Source organism: Pseudophryne corroboree, chromosome 2, assembly GCF_028390025.1.
Source record: "Pseudophryne corroboree isolate aPseCor3 chromosome 2, aPseCor3.hap2, whole genome shotgun sequence".
Taxonomy (NCBI): Eukaryota; Metazoa; Chordata; class Amphibia; order Anura; family Myobatrachidae; genus Pseudophryne; species Pseudophryne corroboree.
The window spans coordinates 185,339,270-185,351,172 of record NC_086445.1 but is presented as its reverse complement, the minus strand read 5'-3'; the positions used below and the strand labels follow the sequence as shown (position 1 = coordinate 185,351,172).

The window sequence follows — 11,903 nt, the reverse complement described above, 5'->3', positions numbered from 1 at the left end:
CGTGGCTGGAGGCGGCGGTGAGTACCTCCTCTTTCTAATGGTATTTAAACACGTTTTATTACACTTTGTGGTTATCCTGACGAAGGGGCTGCGTCCCCGAAACGTAGATGAAATAAAGACACGGCTTTTTCACTTTTCATTTCAAGACTCCCAGTGCCGCACTTATTCCTACTGCTATATATATATATATATATATATATATATATAAAATAAACTAGTTACCGGCCCGTCAAAATGACGGAACATCGTAACAGTAATGTCAATGCTGGTGACTGTGTGCGCCCAAATGGAGCAACACTTGAACTACTCGATCGGGCACCATATAGTCACTGCCAGCACACAAAACACTTGAATTCCCCCCATACAGATGAGGAGCAACATTAGTCTTTAATTACATAGTGGGTGTATATATATATATATATATGTATATGGGATGAACTAACAGCGCCAAAAAAGGGGTAGAAATAATTTTTCACAGTATGTCTATTAAAATCCCCCTATAAAATATTTGATCTCTATGATACCACTCCCCTCTCTTTATGGGGTGTCTGCTCAATCTTAAATAAAACCTACACTTGTACGTGTGTAGGATAAAAGAAATTTAGAAAAAGTGGATAAGATCAGAGCGACCACCGGTGGTAAAAACGGTATGAAACTAGAGATGGATGTTTAAAAGAAAAGACGGGATTTATTTACAACGAACGTAATCAGTTAAAAAATATTTTCAGACACACATGGTGACATATAAAAAATTCGTATTTTCTAAAAATATTTTTTGGTTAAAAGTGAACCATAAAAAAATTCAGAAAAAGGACATAAAAAGATACAAACGTGTGCTTAAAACCAGGTCCTCATAGTCCTAATAAAAGTACAATGCTAGGCAACGGTGTATCTTTAAAATAGTTAAAATAGAAAGGTAATGAATAGAGTAAACAGCTTATCTTGAGGATTTTCAGTAATGGCAGGAATCACCCAACGCGTTTCGTCTGGTTAGACTTCATCAAGGGGTAGTCTACCCCTTGATGAAGTCTAACCAGACGAAACGCGTTGGGTGATTCCTGCCATTACTGAAAATCCTCAAGATAAGCTGTTTACTCTATTCATTACCTTTCTATTTTAACTATTTTAAAGATACACCGTTGCCTAGCATTGTACTTTTATTAGGACTATGAGGACCTGGTTTTAAGCACACGTTTGTATCTTTTTATGTCCTTTTTCTGAATTTTTTTATGGTTCACTTTTAACCAAAAAATATTTTTAGAAAATACGAATTTTTTATATGTCACCATGTGTGTCTGAAAATATTTTTTAACTGATTACGTTCGTTGTAAATAAATCCCGTCTTTTCTTTTAAACATCCATCTCTAGTTTCATACCGTTTTTACCACCGGTGGTCGCTCTGATCTTATCCACTTTTTCTATATATATATATATATATATATATATATATAGTGGTCGAAGTGGGCTGGTATGCGGCGGCATGGCATACCGGCACTTCTCCACAGACCCGGAAGTTTTTTGTTTTTTTTAAATGGCTGAGCGTGCTCATGTTCCCCCCACCGCTGCTCCCAGTCATGGCGGTCGGTGCCGGAGCTCTGAACCACACTACTCCCCAGCAGTTACGGCGGACACACACTCCCCCTTCCCTCCTCCAGCAGCCGCCCATGCACAGGGCCAAGATTCCTCCAATTATTCAACCGGGCGGCCACGTCACCATTGGTCTGCATAGACGCTGGCGCTCGAATCCTCCTGCTGCCGGCCTCCTCTTCGGGCTCTGCCTGGGTCCGTGCTGCGGGACTCCCTTGTTGACAGTGACAGCCCGCAGCTCAAGCTAAGGTTGACTGGACATGGTGGCGGTGAGTGACTGCTGGAGAGCCATGTGCCCTCCTGCCCCCCCCCCCCGTTCCCCGTGTGTGTGGACCCTCCCTCTGCGTGCGTGACACCTTGTGCCCCCCTGTCTGTCCCCCCACTGCCTTTGTGTGTATGTCACCCAGTGCTCCCCTACCCCTGTTGCCCTGTGTGATGACCCTCCTGCCCATGTATGGTGCTCTGTACACCCCCTGCATGTGACACCCTATCCCCAATGTTTCAGCTCATACCTTGTGCTATAATGTAAATTTTGGCTCGTTCTGTGTACTATAATGTGAATTTCGGCTCATTTCGTGTACTATAATGTGAATTTCGGCTCATTCCGTGTACTATAATGTGAATTTCGGCACATTCTGTGTGGTATAATGTGAATTTCGGCTCATACCGTGTGCTATAATGTGAATTTCGGCTCATACCGTGTGCTATAATGTGAATTTCGGCTCATTCAGTGTGCTACAATGTGAATTTTGGCTCATTCAGTGTGCTACAATGTGAATTTCGGCTCATACTGTGTGCTATAATGTGAATTTCGGCTCATACCGTGTGCTACAATGTGAATTTCGGCTCATACTGTGTGCTATAATTTGAATTTCAACTCATACCGTGTGCTATAATGTGGATTTCGGCTCATACTGTGTGGTATAATGTGAAAGGAGCACCAGTATCAGATAGTATAAGGGGTACTACACTGAAGGACATGCCCCCTTTTGAGTGGCCACTCCCCCTTGTGTGCGCATAATTCCAACCTTTGCTTTTCCATACACCCACTTCAAAATTTGCACTTCGCCCACTGTATAGATATACTGTATATAGGCTGCCTGAAGGATTAATCCAGCCCTGGTCTAGTAGTTCTCGTGCACCCTGGGTAGAACGCCTACAGCATTACAGCAGCAGTCTGTCCTGAAGTTCCCACTAAGAGTCAGTTGGATGGGATGTATTAACATTAAAATGCGATTAAAAAAAACCTGTTTTCTGGGTTTTACCACATTTCCTGTATGTATTAAGACTCGGTGTGTGGTTTGGGGAGGGGGGGGGGGGGCGGGTAGCAGGCTGAAATGTTGCCTAGGATGTTGAGAAGCCTTGCACCGGCCCTGGATGTAGGGGAAGGGGTTGTGACCGGTGGTCTCCTGACATAACTGCATCCCGTTTGAAAGAGGGATCTCTTCTTTCTAAAATGGATGCCAGATTGGGGGGAGACATCATGATTTTTTTCTGAAGTGCGTGGGGTGCATAGATTGAAAGAGGGGTTTCCCCTTTATCTTTACAAAAATGACTGCGTGCGTTTCCCAATCTGGCCTGACATCTGCCAGGAGTCCCCACCACTTGTTGGGAGCTGTGGGGGAAAGGAAAAACTTTTATTGATTTAATACAGCCCCTCACTGCAATGGGGCTTGTTTTCTGCAGTGTATCTATATATCCAGGGGATTAGCTTCAATCCTCTGCAGCGAAAGGGAAAGACACTTAAGCCTGGTCCATGTTTATTTTAACATGTCATCAAATGTGATGTTCTTATTTATGCTTATGGGCCTAAAGACATAATTGATGATTGTAATTAGTAGAATGTATTTATTTCTATGGTACGTTAGGTGTAATGACAGGGACCATGGAGCACTGCAGCCGTGAGAAGTGAGGGTGGGAGCAGTGGTAATGTACAGTAGATCAGCCCTGCCCATACATATGCTTTGTTGTCAAAATGTATGCCTAAATCTGATCTTTTGGTAAACCATAAGGTCGGCACATAGTCAGTATTGCAAGCACACTCATTATGTGCTTGGCTTGCGATACTGACTATGTGCGATTTTGGCTAAGTGTCAATTTTGACTATCTCTTCTATAGAGATAGTCAAAATTGACTTGCCTGCACAGTCTATCTATTCTTGAAATACCGACCACGTGGGACTGCACATCGGCTTCGAATTGGGATCGCAAGGTGACTTTCACCTTGCGATCTGCACTAACTTTTCTTACGATTTTGACTATATAGTCAAAATCGTAAGAAAAAATCTCACCGTGTGTACACACCAATAAGCACAACCACCCAGCATGTAAATCTGGGATTTGTAAGTGTCTTCTAGAATATTATCTTTCCTCACCCTTACTGCAGACTTGCTTTGCTCAACGTGTTTCTCCAGCCTGAAGTTCGTCATCAGCTTTCTTTGAGATCTTGGACATTTGGATAAAACAAACTCTGTCCTGCATACCAGTGGGAAAAAGGTATGAGCAAACATTGGCAGCTGCCATGTAAATAGTATTACACATGAAGTGGAAAATGTCTCCACACACACATTCAATGTCTTCAGCTGACGAAAGCTAAGAAAGAAATTTCTGTCTGGTAGTGACCGATATATTGCACTAACAAGTACAAGAACATAATCCGCAGCTGGTAGATGTAGTATCCCTGTAACTGGCTGTTTTATGACTAGTATTATGTAACACTGCCATACATATTTAACACTTGTTCATACTGCAATCTAGGTGCCTGATCTAGAGGAAGACACAGTGTTGATGTCACACCCAGCTGATCAATGTTTTAAGTTTGCTCATGTGTCTGAGTTGCACTGCGTATGCATTCTGATTTGTTCGTACAGATTCACAGAACAAATATAGAAGCACAGTAGCAGAAATGCAAGAAGCATTCCCGGATGCTGCCTGGGATGTAACAGAAGGATGGCTGTAAAGATGCATGGAGATGTTTGGTCTTATAGGAGAATGGTTTTTCACAATATGGAACCTCTGGAGAAATGTATCCTCTTAGGCAGACGGCATCTTCTTCAGTCGGTATTGACTATTCATGTAGGAGATCACATCGTCCAGAAGATGCCTGTTTGTGTAGGAATATTAACAAGGTCAGCATCATACAACCAGACGTTCAACTAGTATCGTTCAACCAGACTCACATCCTGCCCCCTGCATCTCTCAGCCACACAAACTCCCTCCTGCGTCTCTCAGCAACACCATCTCCCCCCTTCGTCTCTCAGCAACACCATCGCCCCCCTGCGTCTCTCAGCCACACCATCACCTTCTCCTGCATTGTCACTCTGCACATCATCACCCACCCTGTGCAGTCACTTAGCACATCATCTCCCCCTGCGACGTCTCTCATCACACCATCAACTCCCTCTGTGTCGTCTCTCAGCACACCATCACCTACCGCCTGTGTCATCTCCCAACACACCATCACCTACCCCCTGTGTTGTCACTCAGCACACCATCACCTACGCCCTGTGTCGTCACTCAGCACACCATCACCTACCCCCTGTGTCGTCACTCAGCACACCATCACCTGCCCCCTGTGTCGTCACTTGGCACACCATCACCTACCCCCTGTGTTGTCACTCAGCACACCATCACCTATCCCCTGTGTCGTCACTCAGCACACCATCACCTATCTCCTGTGTCGTCACTCAGCACACCATCACCTACCCCCTGTGTCATCACTCAGCACACCATCACCTACCCCCTGTGTCATCTCACAGCACACCATCACCTACCCCCTGTCTCATCACTCAGCACACCATCATCTACCCCCTGTGTCGTCACTCAGCACACCATCACCTACCCCCTGTGACATCACTCTGCACACCATCACCTACCCCCTGTGTCGTCACTCAGCACACCATCACCTACCCCCTGTGTCCTCACTCAGCACACCATCACCTACCCACTAAGACGTCTCTCAGCATACCATCAGCTACCCCCTGTGTCATCACTCGGCACACCATCACCTACCCCCCATGTCGTCACTCAGCACACCATCATCTACCCCCTGTGTCATCACTCAGCATACCATCACCCACCCCCTGTGTCATCACTCGGCACACCATCACCTACCTCCTGTGTCGTCACTCAGCACACCATCACCTACCCCATGTGTTGTCACTCAGCACTCCATCGACTACCCCCCATGTTGTCACTCAGCACACCATCACCTACCCCCTGTGTCATCACTCAGCACAACATCACCTACCCCCTGTGTCGGTACTCAGCACACTATCACCTACTCTCTGTATCGTCTCTCAGCACACCATCACCTACCCCCTGTGTCATCACTCAGCACACCATCACCTACCCCCTGTGTCATCTCACAGCACACCATCACCTACCCCCTGTCTCATCACTCAGCACACCATCATCTACCCCCTGTGTCGTCACTCAGCACACCATCACCTACCCCCTGTGACATCACTCTGCACACCATCACCTACCCCCTGTGTCGTCACTCAGCACACCATCACCTACCCCCTGTGTCCTCACTCAGCACACCTTCACCTACCCACTAAGACGTCTCTCAGCATACCATCAGCTACCCCCTGTGTCATCACTCAGCACAACATCACCTACCCCCTGTGTCGGTACTCAGCACACTATCACCTACTCTCTGTGTCGTCTCTCAGCACACCATCACCTACCTCCTGTGTCATCACTCAGCACACCATCACCTACCCTGTGTTGTCTCTCAGCACACCATCACCTACCCCCTGTGTCATCCCTCAGCACACTATCACTTACCCACTGTGTCATCACTCAGCACACCATCACCTACCCCCTGTGTCATCACTCAGCACACCATCACCTACCCCCTAAGTCGTTTTAAGTTTCCCAGTGTCCCCCCATGTCTTAGTGTATCTCTTCCCCCCCTTCCTATGTCTCCCAGTGTCTCCCTCCCCCCATTAGTCCTATTAATGTGTTAACTCTCACCCCCCTGCCCTTACCTAGTGAGAGCTGGTGTGCTGAGGGGACAGGCAGCAGGCTGTTCAGACAGGGGAGCATGACAGATCCTGGTTATGCTCCCAGCAGGAAGAGCTGAGGAATGACTGCAGTGCTCATTCAGCGGAGGTGTGGAGAGCAGAGCTCCGGCGGCGGTGAGTGCATGGGGTGAGCGGGCCGTGCAGGTGCCGGTGGCAACCCCCCTGCCGGGGTTGCCACGGCACCCAGGGCACGCACCCTGCTCACCCTGTGCTAGTTATGCCCCTGACAGTGTGCAACAAAGAACAAACATAAACTAGCAAAATGGGAGATTAAGTAACATAGGGTCTAATGTATGTATGCATATGCCTATGTAGCTGCAATTTTTGCAGGCCACAGATTTGCTAAACATAGCAAGTGACGCTGCTGCCCAGAAAAGGATATAGATGCCCACTGGAGCCATTGCAAAGTTTTCTGCAAATGTGCACACAGTAATGAGGAACATCGACTCCTTGATTGAGACTTATCGTCACGCAGACTGTCCACGGCATTAGCGATGCTGGTGCCATGTTTCTCTACGTACATCATCACAGCTGAAGACAGATACATGCCCCAAAACGGCCATGACACAGCTGTGTTTTTGCCGCCACTCCTTGCAACCTCCCCCAAATGGTCCCTTAATGTCAATCACTCTGCATTGAAAATCTCACTGTGAGCAGCATCACAAAGGTACCTTAGCACATGCACAATGCGATCATGGCGCATGCACAGTCTGACAATAATCGCTCAGTTGTGTGGACATCAGCATTGCGTTCAAACATGAATTAAGCACATAGTCCTGGATGTTTGTATTAGGCCTGGAAATTCTCCCAGACCTGGTGATAAAGAAAGGGGCCAGCTGTGTGTGTGATGTCTGGATAGGCTCACTATTGAGCAAGGGCAGGGTACTGTACTGCACCCCAAGAGATGCTTCTTCAGGGAACTCATTGTCAATGATTTTGGGTGTTCTGACACCCTCAGTCGGTATCATGTGATGTGGAGGTGGTGACTCACATACCCACCTAGGAGGTGGCGCCTGTTGTGCTAATAAAATGCTGTCAGATTGAACTACATAGCTTTTGGGTCTGTTGGAAGATCCTTGCACAGGGATATGGATTCGGATGGTCTGCCAAGTGGATAATCGTCTTAAGTGATGGGATGTTTTAACATGGGTGTCTTTGAGCTGCATCCTGGAGTTCTGCAGAGCAACCTGCACGTCGCTCTCAACTTTTGGTCTAAGTTTGAACTTGATGGTGGGAATGATGGACATTGAGAACAGAACATAACAGAAGTCATTGAGCAGGTGAGGGAGTCCATTTATCAATGTATTTCTCAAATTGAGAAGTGCCACAAACACATCAGAACCATCTCTATCTCATTTGTCTAACAGCTGCTTCGGACAATGGGGATCATTCAGAGTTCATCGCGCACTAGCTATTTTTTGCAACTCTGCGAACAGATAGTCGCTGCCTATAGGGGAGTATATGTTTGCTTTGCAAGTGTGCAAACGCATGTGCAGCCGAGCGGTACAAAAAAGTTTTGTGCAGTTTCTGAGTAGCTCAGAACTTACTCAGCCGCTGCGACCACTTCAGCCTGTTCTTGTCCGTGATTGATGTCAGACACCCGCCCTGCAAACGCTTGGACACGCCTGCGTTTTTCCAAACACTCCCAGAAAATGGTCAGTTGACACCCACAAATGCCCTCTTCCTGTCAATCTCCTTGCGATCGGCTGTGCGAATGGATTCTTTGTTGAATCCATCACTCAGCAATGGTCCACTTTGTACCGGTACGACGTGCCTGCGCATTGCAGTACATACCCATGTGCAGTAGTGACCTGATCGCAGCGCAGTGAAAAATCCTAGCGTGCGATCAGGTCAGAATGACCCCCAATGTACTTCCCTTTCTGCTAGTCTGTTGGAAAGTGGATAGCAAGGACTGCTGGCGACATGTGAGATGTCTCATTAACTGGTAAAAGTCTGGAATTCACCACTCGTGAACTGCATGACATTGTAATTAGATTATGTGGTATACCATGTTCAGAAAAGTATCTCTTCATTGTGTTGATGACCAAATGTTGCACTTGTCAGTTTGTGAAGATAATCTATCTCAAACCAACCAGAAAATAAATCCACTAACACAAAGTGCACTTTAACCCTCAATTCAAATAGATCTGCAGCAACAATTGACCAAGGTCAGGAACCTCGTGGAGAGTAAGCGGTTCCTTGTCATGATGGGCCTGTAAAGCGTTGCAGGGGCACAGGCAGAGACAACCTGCTCAATGACAGCAGCCATATGGGGCCAAAACAGGGCCTGCTGAGCATATAAACCTTGGGGTAAATTTACTAAGGTGGGAGATTTTTAGAACTGGTGATGTTACCCATAGCAACCAATCAGATTGTATCTATTATCTTCTAGAAGCAGCTAGACAAATGTTAAGTAGAATCTGATTGGTTGCTATGGGCAACATCACCAGTTCTAAAAAAACTCCCACCTTAGTAAATTTACCCCCTTGAAGGGCATAAGGTACCATGAAATACTGACCATGCAGGAGGATCCTACCTGAGAGTGTTAATTCATAGCAGAAGGTGAAGAAAGACTTTAGGTCACAAGGTAGTTCCCTGGAGGAAGAAGGCCAGCCATGCAGGACAACATGAGACAATTGTTGGCAAAGATTATCCCTGAGTGTTGGATCGCTGAGTTCCTCCATGCACCTGGCGGAAGGGACATAAAACTCCATGACAACCATGTCATCATCAGCATCAGAGACACCTGAGTCCAGGAGGTAAGCATGTGATAAGGTGGCAGCGACATGGAGGTCCTTTCCACATTTGTACACCACATTCAAATGGTACCTTTGGAGCTTGAGCATAAAACATTGAAATCATGCTGAGGCAATATGCAGGGGTTTGTTGAGAATGGTAATCATGGGTTGGTGGTTTGTCTTAACCAGTACTGGACGCCCACAGATTAACTCGTGAAACTTTTGACAAGCAAAGACTAGAGCCAAATGTTCCTTTTCAATATGTGCGTAATGCAACTTAGTCTCAGTAAGGGCACTGAAATTAAAACTTATGGGATCGAAACACTGCAGGCAAACATCACCAAGATCATGCTGGGAGGCATTCGCAGAGATCACATCAATCAATAAAAACTATTATTATTTTTTTTTTTTTTTTTTTTAAAGGGACCCTTATAACATTTTTCACTGGTAAGCCTATCCTATCAAACTTTTGTATTAGTGTTTCTGGATCCTCTTAATCTCCCCCCTCTGAATAGTCAACTGTGTCTACCTTATCAATAGCCTCAGCCCCAGTTAGGTTGAGTAAGGTCTTGTGCAACTTTGTACGTCTTTTTTTCAGCTGATAATGCAATGCAACTAGAACTCTCCGGGAGACTGTGCTGATTCATTTGATGTTACACTGTGTGTGACTGACTCTGTACACAAAGCACAATGGAGCCTGACATGGAAAAAAAGTCATGGCCGATGCATCGTAGCACTATGTATACCAGTGACGTGCGGTGGGCTGAGGCAGAGCCTTTCCTGACATACTAAATTTTGTAAGAAACACTAGTTGTTGATCCTGCACAGAGCTAGATTCAAAAATACAAATAATTCTTTAGAAGCCAGAAATGGACGATAATATATTATAAATCCCTATCAGTCCGTATGGCGGTGCGCCCAAGGTCATAAAAAGCAAGCAAAATTGTGTCTACAAAGAGAACAAGTATGACTCTAGTTTGGGCGCACTCTTTTTGATATTTAATTATAAATTATGATCAAAATGAGAAATGAGCCTAAAGCTCGATATTAACGTCTAAGGCTTGTACTCTGCACCACAGTAGAGAACTCAAAACTAAATATACGATGCATAAATGATCGTATTACTCATAAGGCAAAATGTATCTGGAAGGAATACCATGCTATGATACAAAATATAGTAATGTGTTGAATGTTCAGATCTTAATTATACCTGGATAATTGCATAGTGGAGGGTAGCTACATCACAAACTGCCTCCGTCTGCCAAGAATCTGTACAAACTTTGTTTGTATTAATGCGACCCTGATTAGGGTTTGGATTAGTGAATGAGAGAGCCCACACACTGTGAAATGATATCTAATAATTAGCTTTTGTCTTTGATAGGTGAAACTAAAAAGGATAGGGGAAATGGTTGAAATCAGTAAAGTAGTGATACTGCTGTTGGCGTTATTGCCATAGGACAATCTTCCTACTTCACCGGGTATTCCCTAGTGGTCGCCCATCTAGGTACTGACCCAGCCCACCTCCGTTTAGCTTCCAAGATCGGACGAGATTGGGCGTGAACGGAGGGGTATGGTCGTAGAGAGAAAAATGCCCTACATCGCCAATGAGAGTGCACCGAAACGGAAGGATGGATTCCTTCTCGGGAGAAAATATGACAAGATTGGAGGATGACAGGAAAATCAATGGTAATGGAGTGTGAATCTGCTGTCCATGTTAGACTGGCGGGACGTGTACCCTGGGGGACTGGTCCGCCTGAATCGTGGATGAGAGTTCACAGAAAGAAGGAAAAGTAGGAAAGTGGAGAAAGAATTGTAAAGTCAAAGATAACTCATGGTTAAAGATTCCTTAACGGTCACCAGTTTTGATCACAATTAAGTATGAATCTTGGTGGTGGTGAACCGATTATTGCAGTATCACAAAAAAAGAGGGAAGGGAAGTGCCGAAAATTAAATGAGCATGATGTCCATCAATGACACATAAATATATTCAGGAGTCAGATGCTAATATGCTGGCTGTAAGATTAATTAAGTTTGACACATCCTACCAAAGAACAAAACTCACAGTCACTGTGAGTTTTGTTCTTTGGTAGGATGTGTCAAACTTAATTAATCTTACAGCCAGCATATTAGCATCTGACTCCTGAATATATTTATGTGTCATTGATGGACATCATGCTCATTTAATTTTCGGCACTTCCCTTCCCTCTTTTTTTGTGATACTGCAATAATCGGTTCACCACCACCAAGATTCATACTTAATTGTGATCAAAACAGGTGACCGTTAAGGAATCTTTAACCATGAGTTATCTTTGACTTTACAATTCTTTCTCCACTTTCCTACTTTTCCTTCTTTCTGTGAACTCTCATCCACGATTCAGGCGGACCAGTCCCCCAGGGTACACGTCCCGCCAGTCTAACATGGACAGCAGATTCACACTCCATTACCATTGATTTTCCTGTCATCCTCCAATCTTGTCATATTTTCTCCCGAGAAGGAATCCATCCTTCCGTTTCAGTGCACTCTCATTGGCGATGTAGGGCATTTTTCT

The 11,903-nt window shown here is 45.3% G+C and overlaps 1 pseudogene; it reads right to left on the bottom strand.

Moving 5' to 3' along the window:
* Positions 1–10,817: 10,817 nt before the first annotated feature.
* LOC135051550 (5S ribosomal RNA) lies at positions 10,818–10,936 on the bottom strand (annotated as a pseudogene).
* Positions 10,937–11,903: the final 967 nt, after the last annotated feature.